The following is a 10,514-nucleotide window of genomic DNA, read 5'->3' on the forward strand; positions in this document are numbered from 1 at the left end:
TCAATTAGTTGCCAAGAGCGCACTATTTGGGTGAACTCTTTAAATGAAGTCTCCGACCCAGAGATTTTTTTCTCTAGGTAGGTTATAATAAAGAGCAACACTGTTCTCAATAGGAAGTGCAACGTTGTTCTCAGTGTTCTGCCCTTCCTATTCTTTTAGCTAGGCGATTTTTTTCCCATGCATTATAGTCAAGGAAGATAATGCCAGGATTTGGTACTAAGCATGTAAAGACTACATGTAAAGGGGAAAAGTTGACATCTGAGCTATTTATAACATCTCTTTTTCACAAAACCACTTAATTGATGCAATAAGTCCCTTTGATTTTTATGCCCTAGCTTTAGAGGAAGCACACAATTATAAGATCAAAAACGTACTTTGGAGAAAGAGACAACGAACTACACTTAAGATTTAACTATCGAGCGTAAGAGAAGCAAGAACTGTAGGAAAAGATCTTTCCACCCAACATATCACTCACACACACACACACACACACACACCATCATCACAGCCACAACCATGACTTTTAGCATAGATGCCATTTAACATTTCGGTACCATTTTGAGAATGAAAAGAATATCGCTTCAGCATGAACGATTTTGTAGTTTCAGCACTGTCGACCCTAAAGTACTGCAAAACCGTGTTTTCCAGTTGGTCGTAATTAAAACCGACTTTATGCTCGTATTCTGTAACTTAGTAGCCTTTGACTTGCTAAAACTGGTGCTGCTTTTCACGTTCACTATGTAGCTGAATGTTATTAGCCTTCATTTAGAAGAGCGTGCCCATTTGCAGCTTGTGCTGTCATCTGCAAGTGAGCTCGGATAACTATGCAAGGCAGCTGAGATTTTCCACCACCCGGTGCGGACTCGAAACTGTTAGTTCTCGTACCTATAAGGATAACATAACATCTTCAAAATGAGGCGATCGATTTCAACAAGCCTTAATGGGAAACCACTGGCAAAGCTAAGCAATTAATCAGAATTGGTAAGTAAACAGCACCCTATCCATCTTTCTGAATGAAGAGCATTTCTTCCTGTAGCAATGTTAGAAAAGACTTGATTTGGTGGTTATGACTGTAAGTAACACGCAGTGATTAGCTTACAGAGATTTAACATGTTTCGGCTGCTTTTGTCGAATGTAAGACTTATAATGTCATTCAAATCCGACACGCAGGCACATAACCTGCGCGCTTATTCTTCAGACTAACATGGGCGCCCTATAGATATTTAATTATTACTGTTTTGTGTCGAAATTGATAAGCAATGAGTTAGGGATTTGTATTTAATTATCTGGTGTACCCACCCAGTAAATCAGTTTCTTAATTAGAAATAGTGCATTTTCGATAGCAGAAGGTACCGGTGACACCTTTCTAAATATCAGTTATTGGTGGGAACTGGGGAAATATGCAGTCATCCATTAAGCAAGCCCACAACAAGTATTAATTTAAAAGACTGTTGTGATTTAAAGTGAATTAAACTTCAGCAACGTCTTTTCAAATAAATTGCAATCTACGAGTCTTTCAGGAGTAGTTTTCTTCTCCAGGTAAATCCATACTTGCAGTGGAAGGTACTTGACTACTGATAAACTACCCATCCAAAATGTGGAATGGTTAGAATTCTGGATCTCCTGACTTCACTGAGCATCACAGTCCGACCCAATAATCTGCCATTGCACCTGTCAATGAAAATTCTTTACATGTGCCATCAGCTGGCAAACTATCTTATTTTCATTTAAATAAACGAAAATCGTCCACTTAAAACTTATAGACCTTTTCTGGTCTTTGGTCGTTCTTGGCAAATTCCAGCATATTTAAGAAGATCTGCTCTATAAATAGCAGGCGAAAGCAGCAATTGCCCGAGATGTGGGTGCTGCAGTTACAGACAACATTGTCCATCCCCTTTTTCTTTCATTTTTTGTCCTGTTTCTGCTAGGATAGCCATCTGTTGCTTAATATGATTTTAATACTGAAGACCACTGTTGTTGAAAACTAGTGAAGGGACAGAAGGTAAGGACTCTGCCTCTTATGACTCAATCTACTTGATTTCCACGTGCTTTTCTTGGCTGGTATTTAGTGCAAGCCAACTAGTTAGCAGTTTCTGAATCCCCTTACCCGGATAGATTGACTATACTAATGAGGAACCGATGAATTACAGCACCTTCCCACGATATGGTGTGTGTGTGTGTGTTGGGGGGGGGGGGCATGGAGACTTCTCGTTTGTAGAAATTTTATCAGAAAATGCCATGCATGCCCCCAAATCATGCCGTGCACAGAATTGTTTCCATACCAGCTGTTAAACATCTTGCGCTAACCAGATATCTGCTTGCCTAGCCTATAAACTGATTTAAGAGACTTTGAAGAATAATTTACAGAAATGCAAGATCCTTGTTGTGATAACTCGGAACAGCTAAATTTTGAACTGCAGAAATGTGATGAGGTAAAAACTCACGCATGCCCTTGAAGTGACATTTGCCGTGCTGACAGAAGTACGACTGCTGTTTGTGTAATTGTGGGCAGCCACTGTGCAGCTGTGCAATTTTCCCACACAAATGTTAGACAGATTCATGCTGTGTAAAGAGGTAGTTATGCTTAGTTTAGTATGCGAACCCTGTACAACAATCAATTAATAACCTACTTACTCAGATGATTATGAAGATTGTTGTTGCTGCTGTTGTTTGCGTTCACACAGTTCCCAGGCTTTGCGTGGTACGGGTGATGAAACATGGTGCACTATAACCTGCCTAGGTTTATGCATCCTAATGGGGGAAGGTAATAAGGTATTTCCGGAAATAAAATATCCCCAAAGTAACTAATAATAAAATAATCTTCATGAGAACTCTAGCTCGTGGATCTCTCAGTACTAACTTAATATACTACTTTACGTGCTACAGGACTCCTTACCTCAGGCTCTGGGTGCTCAGATTTCGCCTGACTTATGGCTTTGAAAATGAATTACTTAAAAGAACATATTAGATAGTCAGGCAAAATGCATAGCCTTTGTGCGCTGTTACATCAGTGGTTCTAAAATCATTCCAAACGATCAGAAAGAGGGACATCTTGCAATGCAATTATGTATGCATGTATGTACGTATGTATATATGCATGTGGTATACGTGTATGTATGTATGTGTGTATTTGTTCTAAATGGATGATCTTCATGTACTACTAGCCCTCCAAACAGAAAATGACAAAGAGTCTTTCGAGTGATAGCTTTGTTAGTTAAACAAAACAGTTTGAAAACAGTGTGTATAATATAAGGCTATATTGCTCAAGGCAAACGTCTTACTGGAGTGTTTAAATCACAGCTGAGATATGTGTAGCTGGCATTCCTCTGAACCTCTTAGTGCAAGAAATCTGGGCAAAGCCCAATAAAATGGGGAGACAAATGTCCAAAAATAGAGACATATTTTAAATATTGCTCTTATAAACTTAGAAAATTGTTAGAGTAACAGGGTATCTTTCAATATACATTTTCTGAAGGATTTGAAGTCTGAAACTCAAATGTATGTCACTATTTAGTGACTTTAATCCTCAGATCATCCCAGTGATTTGCCAGAATCCCCCCCCCCCACACACACACACAAATCTTCTGAGAAACAGGCAAACAATATGAGCCAAAAATCTGGACATTCTGCGAAAATCTGGGACTTGAATGTTTTTACGTGGGTCCTGCAGTGCATGTGAACACCGTCAAATACAACTAAAAACAGCATTAAGTCCGAGGTAACCAGGACTTTTGTCAAATATTTCCAGTTTATACTCTTTGCCATACTCTTGCTTCCCCACCCAACCCCTCACAAATCACTGTGGACCCTTCTCAAGACGCTGTCCCTAAACGCGTACTACAACAACAACACACACGCACACACACACACACAAACTTCTCAGCTGTCCCCAATATTTCAGGGCCGTTCTTGATTTTGACTCAAATTTTAGCACTGTCACTCTTAATCCCTCTTAAAATCGTGACTTTTGGAGAAATGGTGGTGAGTTACACTTAATAAATAATGTCAACAATTAGAGTTATAGACTGCTTTTACTTCAGAACATGTTTAGCTCACATTCTCTAACTCTGGCAACATCCCAGGTTAACAGTACTAGTATTTCAGTGTCCCTAATTGTCCATAATAATTTCTGGATTTGTACCTGATTCATTGATTGCAATAGATTATTCTATTAAGATTTGCCCCTATTTAGTTGAAAGCTAAGACACACACTTTTCATCTTCAGATTATGTTCCAACAACTTCAAATACATTGTTTTCAAGTTTTCAGATATCTTTACAAACTATGCATGTATTTATTTTGCAGGCATTAGTTCTCTTAAGACCTATTTTCCTCTTGAAGCATAATACAGCAGAAAGGTGCTTAGTAGTCAGAAAAACTGCATTTCTTGACTACAAAGTGTATGCCTAGCTACCTGCAACATTGATTGTGCCAAGTAAATTACAGAAGAGACCTACAGCTCTCATAAGAATGTGTTTTTCAGGTATGTCATTGTCTATCAAATGATCAGCACCCAAGTCAGGATTTATTATTCTAGTAGTCTGCAATGATCATTCTGAATGTATGTATGTGTGTGTTTGTGTGTGTGTGTGTGTGTGCGCGCGCGTGAGGGGGGGGGGGTTCAAAACACAACTGACTATGAAAACTTCCCACACTGGTATACTTAGTTTGTTCCATTATTTACCCAAGCCCCCCCAGCAAACATGCATGTCTGCTCTAAGATGGACGATTTGTTTGCTTGGGTATTAAATTCATCACTCAATACCTAATACATTTTTGCTATAGTGTGTTGTTCTCTTCAAATAGTCATTCAAAGAGTGGACTCCACCAGAGGTTAACATTTTATACGGAATAATTGGGTGAGTTTTTTTTTTAGCGGGAGTTGATTGTATATAGATGGATCACTAAATATGTCTTGGAATCAATATAATATTACCTAGAGATTTCAGGTAATATCTAGTTTGCGGGGGCGAATGAAGTGTATGCGTGACAGGGTATCAGAACCTACATTTTTTTCGAGGAAATTAAGTTACTAGTATCAGGAGAATCTTCCCCGCCAGTATTGTACCTTAAGGGTCCAGAATGTATGCAGTCTGATTTGCTGATCTGAAGCCTATGATTTATAATGCCATGAACAAGAGCTTGATGCTGTAACTTGAAGGGATTGTGCTAAAATACTTTTCAGACGACAAAAGAGATGATGGAGTAAATTAATTATTCAGAGGGGATGAGCACTCTCTGAAAGGTCTTACGTGTGGTTTGCGTTTGCACTTTGTGTTATCGACAGATGATTCTGTTACACATTCCCTATATCCTCCAAAACTTAATTAATTAAGCTATCAGTAGTAAACACCTCTCACTGACGGGTTTAATGCATCCATTTAATTGACTCCACATAAAAGGCGTACCACTAAAGTCCATTCTGCAATCCACATTTACTGGCAAGATCTAGGTGTAACAAAAGAAAAAAAAAACAGCTGCATAGTTTTATTTCAACACATGCGTGAGGTATAACACGGAAGTTAGTATTTATAAATCTAGAACACGTTGTTATTAGTAAGACGAACTATAACGTTTCATTGATTAAATGTTGCCTTTAAAAAACTCCTATTGCTGTATGCTTAGTATGTAATGAGGCTTACTCACTCAAAATTCCTGATTCCCTACGTTTCTCCTGCTTTGCTTTGAACATCCATGTGTTGCCAACAGGTCTGTTGGTTTACTAATAATAAAACATCGAGAGAGAGACGGGAGAGAGGTTAAACTCTGCGTGTACAGAAACAGTACGATCCACTATAAAAATGAAATATGCTGCAATAAACAAAAATGCTAAAGGGCCATAAGAATCACTGATATGTGATATGCAGTTCTGTTTCTTTAATGGCAATTGCAATCTGTCTGTATGCAAGCTACTGTACTATATTCCACTTACACGACTCCATTCCTCTTTGAACGCCCCCCATCCTTATAAATGGAAATACTTTTATTTATAATACAGCTCTTATGTGACACCCCCAAACAGCTCACATTTAAAATTTACTGTTGCATCATTAAATGCACTCATAAGCAGGATGGAATGGTGTGAACATCATTTGCTAGTTTTGTTTTATAGGCCAGATATTATTTCTTGTATTAAATCTGTGCGGAAATTATAGAAATGGCATAAATGGAAAAGGGAACCTCTCTGTCTGAAAACAATGGTTTCTAGTGCATTTGTCCAGATACTCGGGAGGAGGACACTCCAACACGCGAAGGGTTGATAAGCAGCTGTGCTGCTCTGGGAAATGACTCAAGATGGGGAAAACCTTTCTTCTTTTTTTCCTCCTGTAGGGCTACCGAATCAGAGCGCTCTGCTAATCTTATTGGTGGAGAGCCTTCAACGGCCCCAGATCTTGTAACGCTAAAAGGAAAATGTACCTATTCTGTCAGAAAATTGCCAACCCGTAGCAACTAATCCGAAAATACCAAGGAAGAAAAGCGCAGAATGCTTGTTTAAATGCATTGGGCTGTTTTACATTACACCAGGCTAATAATGCTTGCTCCTTCTATTCACTTTCCTCAGAACCGTGTACAGCGAGTACTTCCAAGTTCATAGATGTTGCTTATAGAGTCTAATTCTTGGGTGTTCTCCTTTGTCCCGGTAATGCTTACAGGATGTTTAACACTATTCCTCAGCATTTAACAGTTGCAGAAAGCTGACCTACAAGCAAACACAGTATTCAGATTGTGATAAACCGACAGCATCTATAAGGAAAAGGCACTTAGAGGAAGATAACGTTTCTTCAAGTCTTCTCTTCAGAGACTTTCTGTCAGTAACCATTTCCAGTTTGCACAGACAAGTTTTTTGTTCTTATTTATTTAATTTATTTATTTTCATTGAGGATATTATATGGAAAATAACCACTGCTCCAGTGCTATAATGTGGATATAAGCTGTCTCTAATCAACATTCTGCCTTTTCTTGAAGAATTACTTTTGAGTGTTCATTCTCACACAAACTGAAGTGCACCTGAACAACTTGATCAGTTCTTGTTGCAGGTAAGAGGTTAATGTGTACTTTTTTGGTTAATAATGATACTTGCAAACTGCTGTATTCCTAATAATGGGAAATTAAGTTACTTTGGGTATTATTAATCAAATGCAGATCATGCACACCTGTGATTATTATTGTCCAACAATTAGGAAAAAGGGATGTGACTGTGGCTTTACTTATTACACATATCTTAAGTGTCTGTTTTTAAAGAAGAGGACAACTAGATCAATTTTTAACTTACAGTCATTAGCACAATTGCTTCTAGTTTTTCAAAATCCACAGTTTATAAATCTGGGTATCTGCACAAAAAGAGGATAGATCTCTTTATAGTCACATGCAGTCACTATTCTGTTCTGTAGGCTTCCTCAGCATCTTATTAATAAGATCACTCCAACTTTGCAGATGTACAGGTAGCCCTTGCATTATGGGTTGTTTACATATCTGTATGAGATTAATCTGTTTTCCAGAGACTTAGACGCTAGTATAGAAACAATGTAGTGCTACAGGTGACACAATGAGGGACTGTCAGCAATAGCATTTTCTGATTATCCAACAAAGTACTACTTACAAACATTTGCATTCCACTAAAATATATATGGGCATTTTGGATAGATGGATTGGACAGCTTTTAGTTATACTCCAGTTTTTACTTGTTTTCTGCCAAATGCAGCTGTGCTTCCAGAGCTCTGGGGAAAGGGGCAGGTACCCACCAACATCTGTAAACCAAGTACATGCCTTTCAGGTAGTTTTGCCTGAGCATTGCTCTGCTGTGGTATATCTAGGTTAACTATTATTTTCAGATCTTTACTTTCACAGCATGTTGTTTGTTGTGTACTACCGCTATTAAATATCCTTAATTCCAAATCCAGTTAGTAATATATCAAGCGTATTTTTTCAGGATAATTTAACTTGCACACTGAAAATGTGCTCATATATCATGCTATAATATGCAGTGCTCACTTATTTATTTTAAATGTCACTCATGCATTTTTTAATCTGATAAATCAACTGCTCTATCTTGAACCCTTTTCAGCCATGACCTTAGGGTTACCACCTGTCCCACTTTGTGAGGGACAGTCCCTCTTTGGGTAGTTGTGTCCTGCAAAAAAATTGTAAAAATGGCAAATGTCCTGAGATTTTAGGACAAAATTATTTCCTATATGTTATGTAATAGTTGCATAAAACAGTTATTCTGTATCTGAAACACCTAAATGCTATAAGAAACAGAATAAGCAACTAAAATGCTACAAGAATAAGCTTTTATGTAGGCAAAAAAAGTGAGGTTCTGTCCTTTGTACTGGTAGTGGGTATGTTTCGGCCTGCAAAATCTGACGTCTGTACCAACAATGTCCCACTTTGTGCATTTGAAAAGATGGCAACCCTACATGACCTGGATGTCAAGGACAAGGGTAAATGCTGTATATAAAGACAGCACACAACAGCACACAACAGTCATTTGGTCAGCATGTTTTTTAGTAGGAATGGGTGCACTCACAATTTTAACAGCATGCATTTATATCACTGAAATAAAGAATGCTTACATTTATATGACCATTGTATTCTGTTAGACTTAACAATAAAGACGATATATCACAGCAGCTACAGAAGTTAGCAAATTACATGTGAGTGAGTTTTACACATGCCTCTCTATTTTTGCATTAAGCACAGATTTGACAATTTGATTAAAAGACAGTTACTATGAGAACTACTACTAAGTAAATACATCACTTTAAGTGATTCCAGTATAACCATCAGGCTGGTTATAGTATGACTCCTATATTTTGCGCAAGCTGAGTGTGAAGAGCATTTTTCAAAAATACAGTTTCATCAGGAGTGCAGCTTGAAATATCCATTCTGAAATCACATCACCTTCATAGTGTTGTTTTCCCAACCCATCTTGCATTTAAAAATTGCACATTTCTCTCCTTCTGCTGGTGTCTGCACACTTTCCAAATGATGCCTACTTTAAAGTTGTAAAAAAGTTATTTAAAACATTTAGTTAAGTCTCTGAACAAGCTGTGTGTGCATGTATGTGTCTACATCTAAATCTATATCTATAGCTATAGCTATATCTATCTATCTAACTATTATATATATATATCTGTGTGTGTGTGTGTGTGTGTGTGTGTGTACTGCAGGCATTAAAGCACACAGTTATAGTCTACTTATTCTCTCTAACCATCATATTGTTTTCTGATGTTTTCAGAAAAAATGTACTCTTCTACTGTATTAACAATTTCTATATTATAGCTCAACAAAGGAAATACTCTAAAATGAACCATAAAAATTACTTCATCTATGTAAAAGTTCAGTATCAGCAAAGATTTACAAACACAAACGTTTTCACATATGTATATCTGTATATGTGTGTGTGTGTGTGTATATATATATATATATATATATATATATATATATACACACACACACAGGGATAGAAAGAGTGATAGTTAATTGTATGTCCTTGTAATTTTCAGAAATAAATTTTCAGCTGTATTAGACAATGTGGTGACCACATTTAACATGCAGTGTGCTGCAGTGCTTGACAAAAATATACATATTTTACTATGATAGCATAATGGACCTGACCAAGCATTCCCTAAAAATAACTAAAATGTTGCCTCATTTACCAAAATAAATTTGAGCTAAGATCTAATGCTTGTCTAAAAAAAGTTTACTACATTCGTAGACAATGCTATTTAAGCTGTTGTTCTGCTTTCTTGAAGAAAGGGTTTACATATGAATTTATTATTCCATAATAACACCTACACTTGAAGTAACACTGACAAACAGATTGGGAAATTAATGCTTTTATAGGCATTTAGCTTACTGAGTGTGAAAAATTCAAATGCACTCTGAGTTATATAATACAGAATATCTCAAACCGCATGCCATTTTATGTGGGCTTTTTCAGAATAATAGCCAATTAATCTCATTATTATCAGAGATCTGTTTCTATATGGCAAAATGCTTAAAGGAGAAGTTGTGAGCACCATCTGAAATGGACTTCTACGATAATATATTTTACATGTCATCTGTTTCATTGACTTATTTATTTTACATTTTTACATTATATATGAAACTCACAAACATTACATAGAACATCAGACAGGAAGCAAGATTTCCCTGATATATTTTTATCCTAAAACAACTTTCTTGATTTGCTGGTTTCTAGAAGGGCTAATGCTGGCCATGAAAAGGACATAATCAAAGTAAGTCCAAGATTGAATTTGAGGCATCCTTCAAAATTAGTTTCTACTACCACTCCGAATTTACAAAATAAAACCACTGCTTTTATTGCACTTAGTTAATGCATATTTTTTAGCATGTTCACATGCAGTTTTGGGTAGTCACTTGCAAAGGCTGGATTCTGCTTTTCTAAGTTCTGACTTCAGTTCATATATGATGATTGCTGAAGAGGCTCAAGCTTGATGAATTTCATATCATCTTGCCTTCTGGAGTTTGTTCCTTTAAATAATCAAATA

At 37.0% G+C, this 10,514-nt stretch overlaps 1 protein-coding gene across 5 annotated transcripts in view; it reads left to right on the forward strand.

Moving 5' to 3' along the window:
- Window positions 1–485: 485 nt before the first annotated feature.
- Window positions 486–10,514, forward strand: part of CHRM2 (cholinergic receptor muscarinic 2) — a 2,909,771-nt gene continuing 2,899,742 nt past the window's right edge. For 3 of the 5 annotated variants that reach the window (XM_044088216.1, XM_044088213.1, XM_044088211.1), the window contains exon 1: window positions 487–981. The gene's annotated coding sequence lies outside the window, so the exon portion shown is untranslated. Of the gene's footprint in view, window positions 982–6,344; window positions 7,038–10,514 lie in introns of those variants that run through there. The other 2 variants (XM_044088214.1, XM_044088212.1) reach the window with 2 other exon arrangements.

The sequence above is a fragment of the Protopterus annectens genome, chromosome 11.part0, assembly GCF_019279795.1.
Source record: "Protopterus annectens isolate FY-2018-M chromosome 11.part0, PAN1.0, whole genome shotgun sequence".
Lineage (NCBI taxonomy): Eukaryota > Metazoa > Chordata > Ceratodontiformes > Protopteridae > Protopterus > Protopterus annectens.